At 36.4% G+C, this 9,128-nt stretch overlaps 1 long non-coding RNA gene across 1 annotated transcript; it reads right to left on the bottom strand.

Annotated features, from left to right (window-relative positions):
- Positions 1–2,759: 2,759 nt before the first annotated feature.
- Positions 2,760–7,098, bottom strand: LOC138104686 (uncharacterized). The gene is made up of 3 exons (XR_011148221.1): positions 7,038–7,098; positions 4,259–5,274; positions 2,760–2,829 (listed from the first exon to the last, which is right to left on the bottom strand). It is a non-coding gene; the product is annotated as an uncharacterized lncRNA (long non-coding RNA).
- Between the last annotated feature and the right edge of the window lie 2,030 nt (positions 7,099–9,128).

Here is a 9,128-nt window from a genome sequence, read left to right as displayed (position 1 = left end):
AAACCAACCCACATTTTCAATAAAAGGAAGACAAATAGATGAACACACCATGATAAATAAAACATGTGCTTTGACATCTCCTGGATTTAGTAGACAACTTGATTTATATCTCTCAAGTAAGAGACAACAAGGAATACTTGCATTTCAAAAACTGGCACACTACTTAGAATCCAGAATGTTTTTATTTAATTATGATAATTGTCTATTAACATTCTAATGCATGCTAAAGCATTAGAAGCTCTTCCTTGCCTTTCTTCTCCGATTATGACAGATAAATTCGTCCAAATTCCCTTCCTTCCAACTCCTTTCTGTCAACACAGATGAAGTTAAAGAAAATCAGTGAGAAAAAGAAGAGGAGGAGAAGCATTTTGTTTTAAAGTGTCACTGCCTGTGCTACAAATTCACAAGTATCAAAATAAATGAGGACAACTGACGAATTACATATGCAATTCACCAGCAACCAATCCCCACTCCCAGCCCAAAAAAATATTTAGTTCTCTTTGAAAACACTAAATGCTATTTCTACATTCTCTTTTCAAATACACTGTATCTTTTTGTCTTAACACTTTGGCCTGATTTCTGGGGAAATTAGGCTTAATGAGATCATGGCTCTTTTCTAGGTACGGTGATTTTTTAACTTGTTGGCCAAATATAATCAAATCTGAAAGTGGGATAGTGATCTCATGCCTAAACAGTATTTGAGGCATTTTATGATATCAGTAGCTTATGGTGGTAAGGTCAGCACAGTTTGGAATACAAACCAACATCTCCTCAAAAGCACATGCCTGCTGAAATCAAACAGTAAGCTCTGTCAAAAAAATCCGGAAGAGAAGGGTTTGTGTATTTTTATTTCCCCCTTATTCTTACTTTTAATGAAAGACAGCTTTCATGAATTTTTAACAGTAAAGAAAATGGTAAAACAGCAGCTTTTCCACCAGAATTTTAAGGACAAAACACCATTCGGTCATTCTGGAATTTCTGTTCAAGTTTTAGCACATTATTATCACAGTTCATTATGTAAGTATTATATTTCTTACTTACTCATGATGTAAGTATCATATACATAAGACTGTGTTTTACATATATGAATATGTATATATACACATTTGCACATCAACATGTGCCAGTTGAAACATTTCATCTTTTCTTAACTAAAAGATTTTCTGTTTGTACTATAACATAACAGTTTAGCATTTCTAGAAACAATCAGATTTTTGAAACCACTGTGAAAGGAAGCTCTTCTATAGCACTTCTTACAAGCAGTCACATGGAAAAGACAAGGTGTAATGGATACAAGCTCCTCCTGAGGAGATTCTGATTGCTCACATAAGGAAAATTTTTCACAGTGAGAACAATCAGGCATTGGAGTAACCTCCCCAGAGAAGTGGTGATTTCCCCAACACTGGACACTTTGGCTGGACAGGGTGCTGGACCATCTTGTTGAGACAGTGCTTGTGCTAACAGTGGTTGGACCAGGTGATCCTTGTGAACCATTCCAACCTGGTATTCTTTGACTCTGTGATTTGGAAAAAGTTCTTCACTAAAGAGGTGATTAAGAACCAAAACAAGCTCCCCAGTGAAGTCACGGTCCCAAGCCTGTCAGTGTTCAAGAAGTGTTTGAACACTCTTAGACATATGGTTTAACTTTTCGCTTGCCCCAGGTGGAGCCAGGAGTTGATCCTTGAGTGCCTTGCAACTCAGGATAGTCTATGATTCACTATCATGGGTTCCTGGACAAATGGCAATCAAAAACACACGCTGAATAGATCTTTCTGGGGGAAATAAACACACATAGGTTTGATACACACAAAAAGCAGGAACTTGAATAGTTCACAACACAAAACATACACAAGGAAATGTAAAACACATAAGTACATACAAGCCAAAGACCCAAATAAGGGGAATACTCCTATTCCTCATCACACCGCGCCTTTATATTGTCACTCACAGGTTTCAGAAGCACGCTCTTTATTCCACTTTAAGGAATAGTTACTTTTCTGTACTGTTTTTAGATATAACATGATTCTGTTCAGCTCTCTCAAGCTATTCATTGGCCACAGGTAGGCAACTCCCTTCTTTGCCTCCTGACATATTATAAGCCCACTCTGTGTCCTTTCTGTTTAATAGCAGTCTATATAAAAGGTGGACTCTCCCAGATATTACAGCATATCTAGGAATATTTTCCATCAATTTTAAGAAAAAAGAGATGAAAAAAAATCTACACAATCTTAAGGACTCAGATCAGAATTATCTTACATGATAATATAAAATGCAAACTTCTGTAAATTTAGGAAAGCAACATGAATAACTTTAGATTCAGGGTCTATTTTTGAGGAGATATGGTTTGTTATAAAATAGATAAAGAATAACAGACAAAATGCCAAAATAGAAGCATTTTCTCAGTGCTTAATTTCCTCTTCAGCTTCCTTTACCTTACAATTAGATAGTAGAACATACTTAAATAATGATAGGAGATATTATCACTTTAAGTATAAGGAGGTTATAATTTAGCAACACTACTACTCTGTCGAAATTCAAGAAATTTAATTCACAATACACCTAAATAAAACATCTCTGCTTATGAAAATAACATTAGCAAGCATACTATCCAATAATGAATACTGGGTTGCACATTTTAAACAGATTCCCAAGAGCAGCAGTGTTGGTTTGCTAAAAAAAAAAAAAAATTCAGAAAACTATAACATTAATTTTCTTAAAGCAAAATGAATAGACAGCATGAGTACCTTTACCCTGCCTTGGACAATCCATTTCTTCACATGGACAAGTCTAAAGCACCTTGATCCCTCTGTCTCTTTTAATCACTTTTTCCTAGACAGAAAAATAGCAGAAGTAATGAACCGAAAAAAAAATTACAGATCTCAAATTAAACAAGAGACCTATTTAAAATAAAAAAAGTTATCCATTTATCACTACAAATTTGACACTACTGTGCCAATATGAACTAGAATTTCAAACCTTGTGGTCAATGAAGCATAAAATAGATTGTCAGAAATACTGTCTGAAATATGAATCCACGAAAAAAAATGCTTGAAAAAACCTAAGAGAATTTAAGATAATCAAAATTGGCTGAATACATCTCTAAAAAGTCTCTAGCCCCCTTTTTCAATTCATAAATGGCTTTCTCCTAGTGACTGTTTCATAGAAGTATTAAAAATAAGCTTCTGATTTCTACATTTGAAAACACTGTGCATTTCTGTGGAAAGCTAAATCACTTCTTATCTGGAAATTATTTACTCTGTAATAGAAACTAATAGCAAGATAATAAGCTTTCCCCCACACTGAAGCAATCTTCCTGGAAAATTCAGGAGGCTGTGTTATGAAGGCCATGGTGTACTAACCATGATGTTGTATGAAGTAGAACATCACCACCAAAATTACAAATGAAGAGGCACATTAAAATTAAATTTTTGCAGCTTTAACTCAAAACAGAAATAAGAAAAACTTGAGGAAAAAAAAATCATACTTATTATATGCCAGTCAAAAACAATCATCCCTCAACAAACATCTGAATTTTGGTCCTCCTGAATCCCACTGCTCCTTATCATTAAGGACTAAGATGGCTACACCAAGCTGCAGTGGCTCTCTTGCCAGGTTGGTTGTCTCAGCTAGATAACCTCCGAAGGTCTACTTCCAGGGTACCTGGACAAAACCAGGGTATGAAGTGCTGTGTACCCCTCTTAGCTCACATTTTGGCCAAGGTGGTCTTGGCTCTGCTGATACTGTTCTGTGGCTGGGCTACTCCTCTGTTTGTGATCATCATTTTGCTATTTAATGAGAATGCTACAGAACTAAAGAAATCCAATCCTCAAATAAGAGCAATTATGTTAAGAAGGTAAATGATAACAGATATCCATTTATCTTTATACATTCCCTAATCAAAATAATAATTATAACCAAAGAGTATTTAGGAAGCTTTGAGTTTTTCCTTATCCTTATAGTTCAATAAAAATGATCACAAGCTAATCTGTGATATATTAAATAATGTGGGGGAAGGGAATCTGTATATTCTGACTATATTTTTCCCTGTAAGAATAAACAGAATGGAATAGAATATGAAAAAGACATATTGAAACCTGTCTGAAATTATTTATAAATAAGCCAAAATTAATAAGGAATGAAACAGCAACTGCATTCACATTGGAAAAAATCAGAGTCCTCTCAGAACACCCAACTGTGGCTTCATTCAAAACACTGAGTCCCCAACACAGAATTCCTGAATTTGTAAACAATCTCTTACCTTTGTTCTGGCCAGTGCAGAACACTGGCTGGTGAGGGAAGCATTCAAGTGGACTCCAAAGAAATTGGACTCACTGCCTCTGAAGGATTTCAAAAATTCAGAACTAAACCAACCCTGCTTCTTGATGTCAGCACATGGAGGGATGTATTATTTGCAGCTGGAAGTGGGGAATGTCTGACCACTGACAGAAAAAGAGGTGATGACCCAGTAGAAAAAAGGGAATGAAATAACTGTCCTTTCATTGTGCAGCTACTAGAAGGCACTCCAATACTCCAGGTGGTTTTTTGACGTATTTTTCCCTCCATCTCCCCTGCTGCATTTAGTCCCTGTAATCACACAATACCCAGAAAACTTTGGTCCAAAACATTTTCCAGATATGGAATCAGAAAAGGATGAGTTCAGGCTTTTTTTTCCTCACTGACCCTATCTGACAAAGACTGGAATCTTTTTGCAATATTTACAGTGATTCAGAGGCAGGGTTTTAAGATGTACGATTGATGTTGATTTGAAAATCTGAGAGGTGAGCTAGGAATGAGTATCCCACTGCAGCTTTCAGCCCACATTCAGAGGCAAAGACATCCAATAATTCTCAGCAGTAAGCCCCAGGACTGTAAATATAATGGCAATCTGAAATCTTCCTGAGTTTCCATTTAGTATTCTTACACCGTAAGTAGGAACACGATATTTACCAGTGATTGATATCCAAGGAACATAATCTGTCTTACACTAGGTTATTTATTTATGAAGAGTCCTGCAGCTGTGCCTGGAGACAGAGTGGATACTCTCTGAAATGGAATGGATGTGTATACATATGTCCTGTATTTGGTGTCAAACTGTGACCTTTTATCTAAAATTTCTTGGGTGGTGCATCTTCACACAATCTTATGGCTTAATGATGTTAGCAAAAGAGTGCAGCCAAGAACTCTTCCTTGTTCAGATTCCTTCATGGACGGGATTCTCCTTGCACATGAAAACAACTGGCAGTATTTTAAACATATCTTCTTGGTTTGCCATATCTGCAAACAAATCAAGCAGTGAACTCAGGAACACCACACATGAGCAGGCTTAAAGTCAACACTTACTCTTTTGCTTGAACAAAAGACAAAAGCATATTTGCAGTAAAGTTCAAGGTTCATTATTTGTATGAAAGGAAAGTGAGGGAAGGTAATGCATGGGTGTCCATGGCAAAAAGCATTTCAAAATTATCAGCTGCTTAGAGGGCAACTGGGTCCATTCTGAATATTAAAAGCATGTTATTTAAAATGTTATGACCTTTAGATTAAGGGATAATTCCTCAGTAAATTCCTAAGTAAACTGAACTAGTGGCAAGGATTCATCTTCAGTTTTTCATTCCTTTGATGAAAGCACCTAACACAGAACTCTTACACAACCTCACTCAACATATTAAAGGACAATATCCAAAGTTCAGAAAGTTACAAATCTAAAAGTCAGGTAAGTCCTTTGTTTCTGCATCACAATTATTCCTATGAGAATCACAGGAATAATTTAAACAAATAAATAAACAGAAGGTTTTATCTTTAAATACCTCAGACTTCAGAAACATGCCAGTCTACCTGAACTCACATTAATATATTTGGCACCTAAGAAATTACTATCAAGCTCCTTCAAGGTGTGCTACTGTATGGGGTACCTTTATATGCACATCTTCAGGCAAGGACTTGATCTCCCTGTGATTGATAGAGGCACTTACCACAACAGAATCATAATCAAGACCCAGATCCTCTGGAGGAATAAGAACAAATAATAATGACAGTAGTGCTTTAATATCCTGCAAAGCAGGAATCATCTCTGCTTTCTTGAACTGAACATTTTTTCCCCTGTCATTTACATACATGAAATATTGGGGCTAACTGGTATCCTTATAAGCACACTCTGGTCTTCTGCAGAATACCAGACAGAAGTGAAGAGCAGTGTGATGAAAAAGCATACACATTAGTAAGTCTGGGGTCTTTCATAGAAATATTTTTGCAGTAGAAGGACTTACCTACAGAGAAGAAGGGAAAAGCTTGAAAAAGCAAAGGATGACTTTATCATTTAAAAAAATCAAGAGCCCCAGCGTTTCAGACCGTAACTGTATGGGCTTCCTGAAAATGGATGCATCTGTGAATTCTGGGGGGACAAGGGACTATAGGAACCCAAAAAGATTTTTATGCTTAGAGGTATATCAAATGTGTTGCTTTAGGCCACTGGGGAACGGCAGATGAAAAGCTAGTGGAGAAAGGCTGGGTAAGGGGCTGGATTTAGGACAACAATCCTACCAAACACCAGAGATTTATTTTTCGTCCCCCTTCTCCTATGAAGTCCATAAGACATTCACATTCCCTGTTAACCCCTGTAAAATGCAGATAAAACACAATGTTGGATGCAGACAAACTCCCAATCTTTCAAAATAAAAACACAACAACTAAAAAGATAAATATTAGATGGAAGGAATATACCTATGATAAACAATTCTGTTGGTGAAATGCAATTTGTAATCTTATTGGTTGATTTTGGAAAAACATGTTTGTTCAGAGCCTGCAATAAACAACCGAGTGTTCCTTCATCAGAAAGTGAAAATCAGCCAACTTAGTTAAGAACTATTCTAAGAACACTTAATAGCATCCAGGTTCAGTGGCTGATTTTCTATTTTAAGCAGGAAGAGAGGTACAGCACAAACAATCTGGAGGATAAAAGCCTGACAGCAAAATCTCCACACATACCAAAGAAAATAATGTGCCTATGACAGCTACAACAGCAGCAATTTTCAGCTTCTTACACTGCTCATGCGGCGCACTTTGCAGTCATCCCTCTTGCATAAATCTGTACGTTGTAATTTTGCGTTCCAGTGGATTGGTTTGTGTGCTCCGTATCTGCAAATGAGCCAGATAATATGAGTGTGAGAAGTGATTTGTGCTATCAGTGACATCAGGAGTTTTGCAGTTGTAGTTATTAACAGATTTTTTTTCATCCAGCAGCATTGACTAAAATCAATCACTCTGATAACCAGGCATGGCATGAGCTGTCCGCCCTGTCATTTCAATCTGATTAATCACACATACACAGACCTTTACCTTAAAGGAGCAATTGTTCACATTTAATCACAAAGATACATTCAAGCATACCATCATAGATTACTAAATTTAAGTGCAATTTATGCCTTACAGTTTGGCAAATACGTTTATGATAATATGGTTTTGGCATATAGATGTATTGTTTCATTCATTTTACAAACATTAAAATCTAAGCTAATGTGTTTCACTTTGAATCATTTATCACCCCAGATTTGAAGCTTTTGAAGCTTCCATTATACACATATCCTTATCTGCAGATTTATCCTAATAACCCAGGTACAAATAAGTTATTAGTTATTATGCCTTCTTCAAACTGTGCTTGCTTGACAGGAGGCATCTTCATCATGGATAAAATGACTTTATTTTACCTAAACATCCTACATTCTATTAACTGGCTGATCTTTTGTTTCCATTTTCCTTTTTAACCTCAGAATAAAGCACAGCTCTTCCATTAAGAGTTATGCAAGACCTTCTATCTCTTTTGGGTTTTTGGGGTGGTTTCTTTGTTTGCTTTTCTTTTTAAAAGGAAAGGCATAGAGAGTCCTTACACAAGTATAACATTCTGCAAGTAAAAGCAAGCCACTCTGCGAAAACACACTACTATGCCAAAAAAAGGTTGGATTTGAGATCTGTTAAACCAGTAACATATTTGACTCTGCCAGAAACACCCTATATTCCATATACTTCTTGATTAGGCCTAAGCACACAAAAGCATTGAAGCGTCCTGGGGTCTACCACCATTAAGGAATGTAAGTGGGCATACGTTTCACTTTCAGTCCAGAAGCCAATGAAATATAAGAATATGCTGAAAATTTGAGTATAAGCCTAAATATTGTGCTGATAAAATTGCACAAAACCATAATCTTTGGCTCTGTTGCTAAACTGAAGTCGTATGCAGCAGACAGGTTATAACTTGCTATGCATATTAAGTAGGTGGCTCCTTAAGCTTTTAGCTTCTTCAAAAGTGTTAATTAGCCAACATTTCACAATTGGGTGTGTTTTCTGAAGGGCCAGATCCATATGCTAGGAATTCGTTTTTATTTACTGTTTCTAAACTAGATAATTCTTATGTTTTAAAATAAATACTTTTTCAAAGACTGTTGTACTTAGATCTATACATTAATTGACTGAATAACATTTTTATGTTTTACATTTAAATATGTAATTTTTAAAATATTTTGCTCAAATAAGGCAAAAACCCTATCAGTTAAAAATATAACATGATGGATATAAAGTGAACCTTCGTTTCATTTGGCCCCCAACAGCAGGCTCCTGCTCTGACTGTCCCCCAACTGTATTCTCAGGAAATGACAAGTTGAACAGGTTGACAAGCAACTAAGCTCGAAGGAGGAGAGAAAGCATTGTTCTGCCAAAGAATTTTTTAAACAAAAGCCAAAGTCTTGGAGGCAACCAGAGAGTTGTTTATGTTTAAATAAATGGCAGAGGCACAGATTCATGGACAGAGTACAAGTAATTACTCAAAACTGCATGGTGCATTTATTTCCTCAGTCCTGAACTGGGATGCAGAAGGATGTTGCTTTCCACCACAACTCATGCACCAACAGTATGTACATTATAAAGCATCCAGAGGTTCAATTGTCATTCTGTGATGCAGTCAATGGGAGCCAGGCAGAATGTAACTCGGGTGTAATCGCCACCAGAAGCTTTAAGGTAGTCCCCCTTATACACAAAAGGCTGACTTTTAAAAACATTTTTCCTCATCACATCCTGGAGTATTTTCCAGCGCAAGAACAACTGTTAACCTTATTGTGCCCACCCAGTTTAGCAAAACTCTA

The sequence above is a fragment of the Aphelocoma coerulescens genome, chromosome 1A, assembly GCF_041296385.1.
Source record: "Aphelocoma coerulescens isolate FSJ_1873_10779 chromosome 1A, UR_Acoe_1.0, whole genome shotgun sequence".
NCBI lineage: Eukaryota > Metazoa > Chordata > Aves > Passeriformes > Corvidae > Aphelocoma > Aphelocoma coerulescens.
This window is presented reverse-complemented; position numbering and strand designations above follow the sequence as displayed.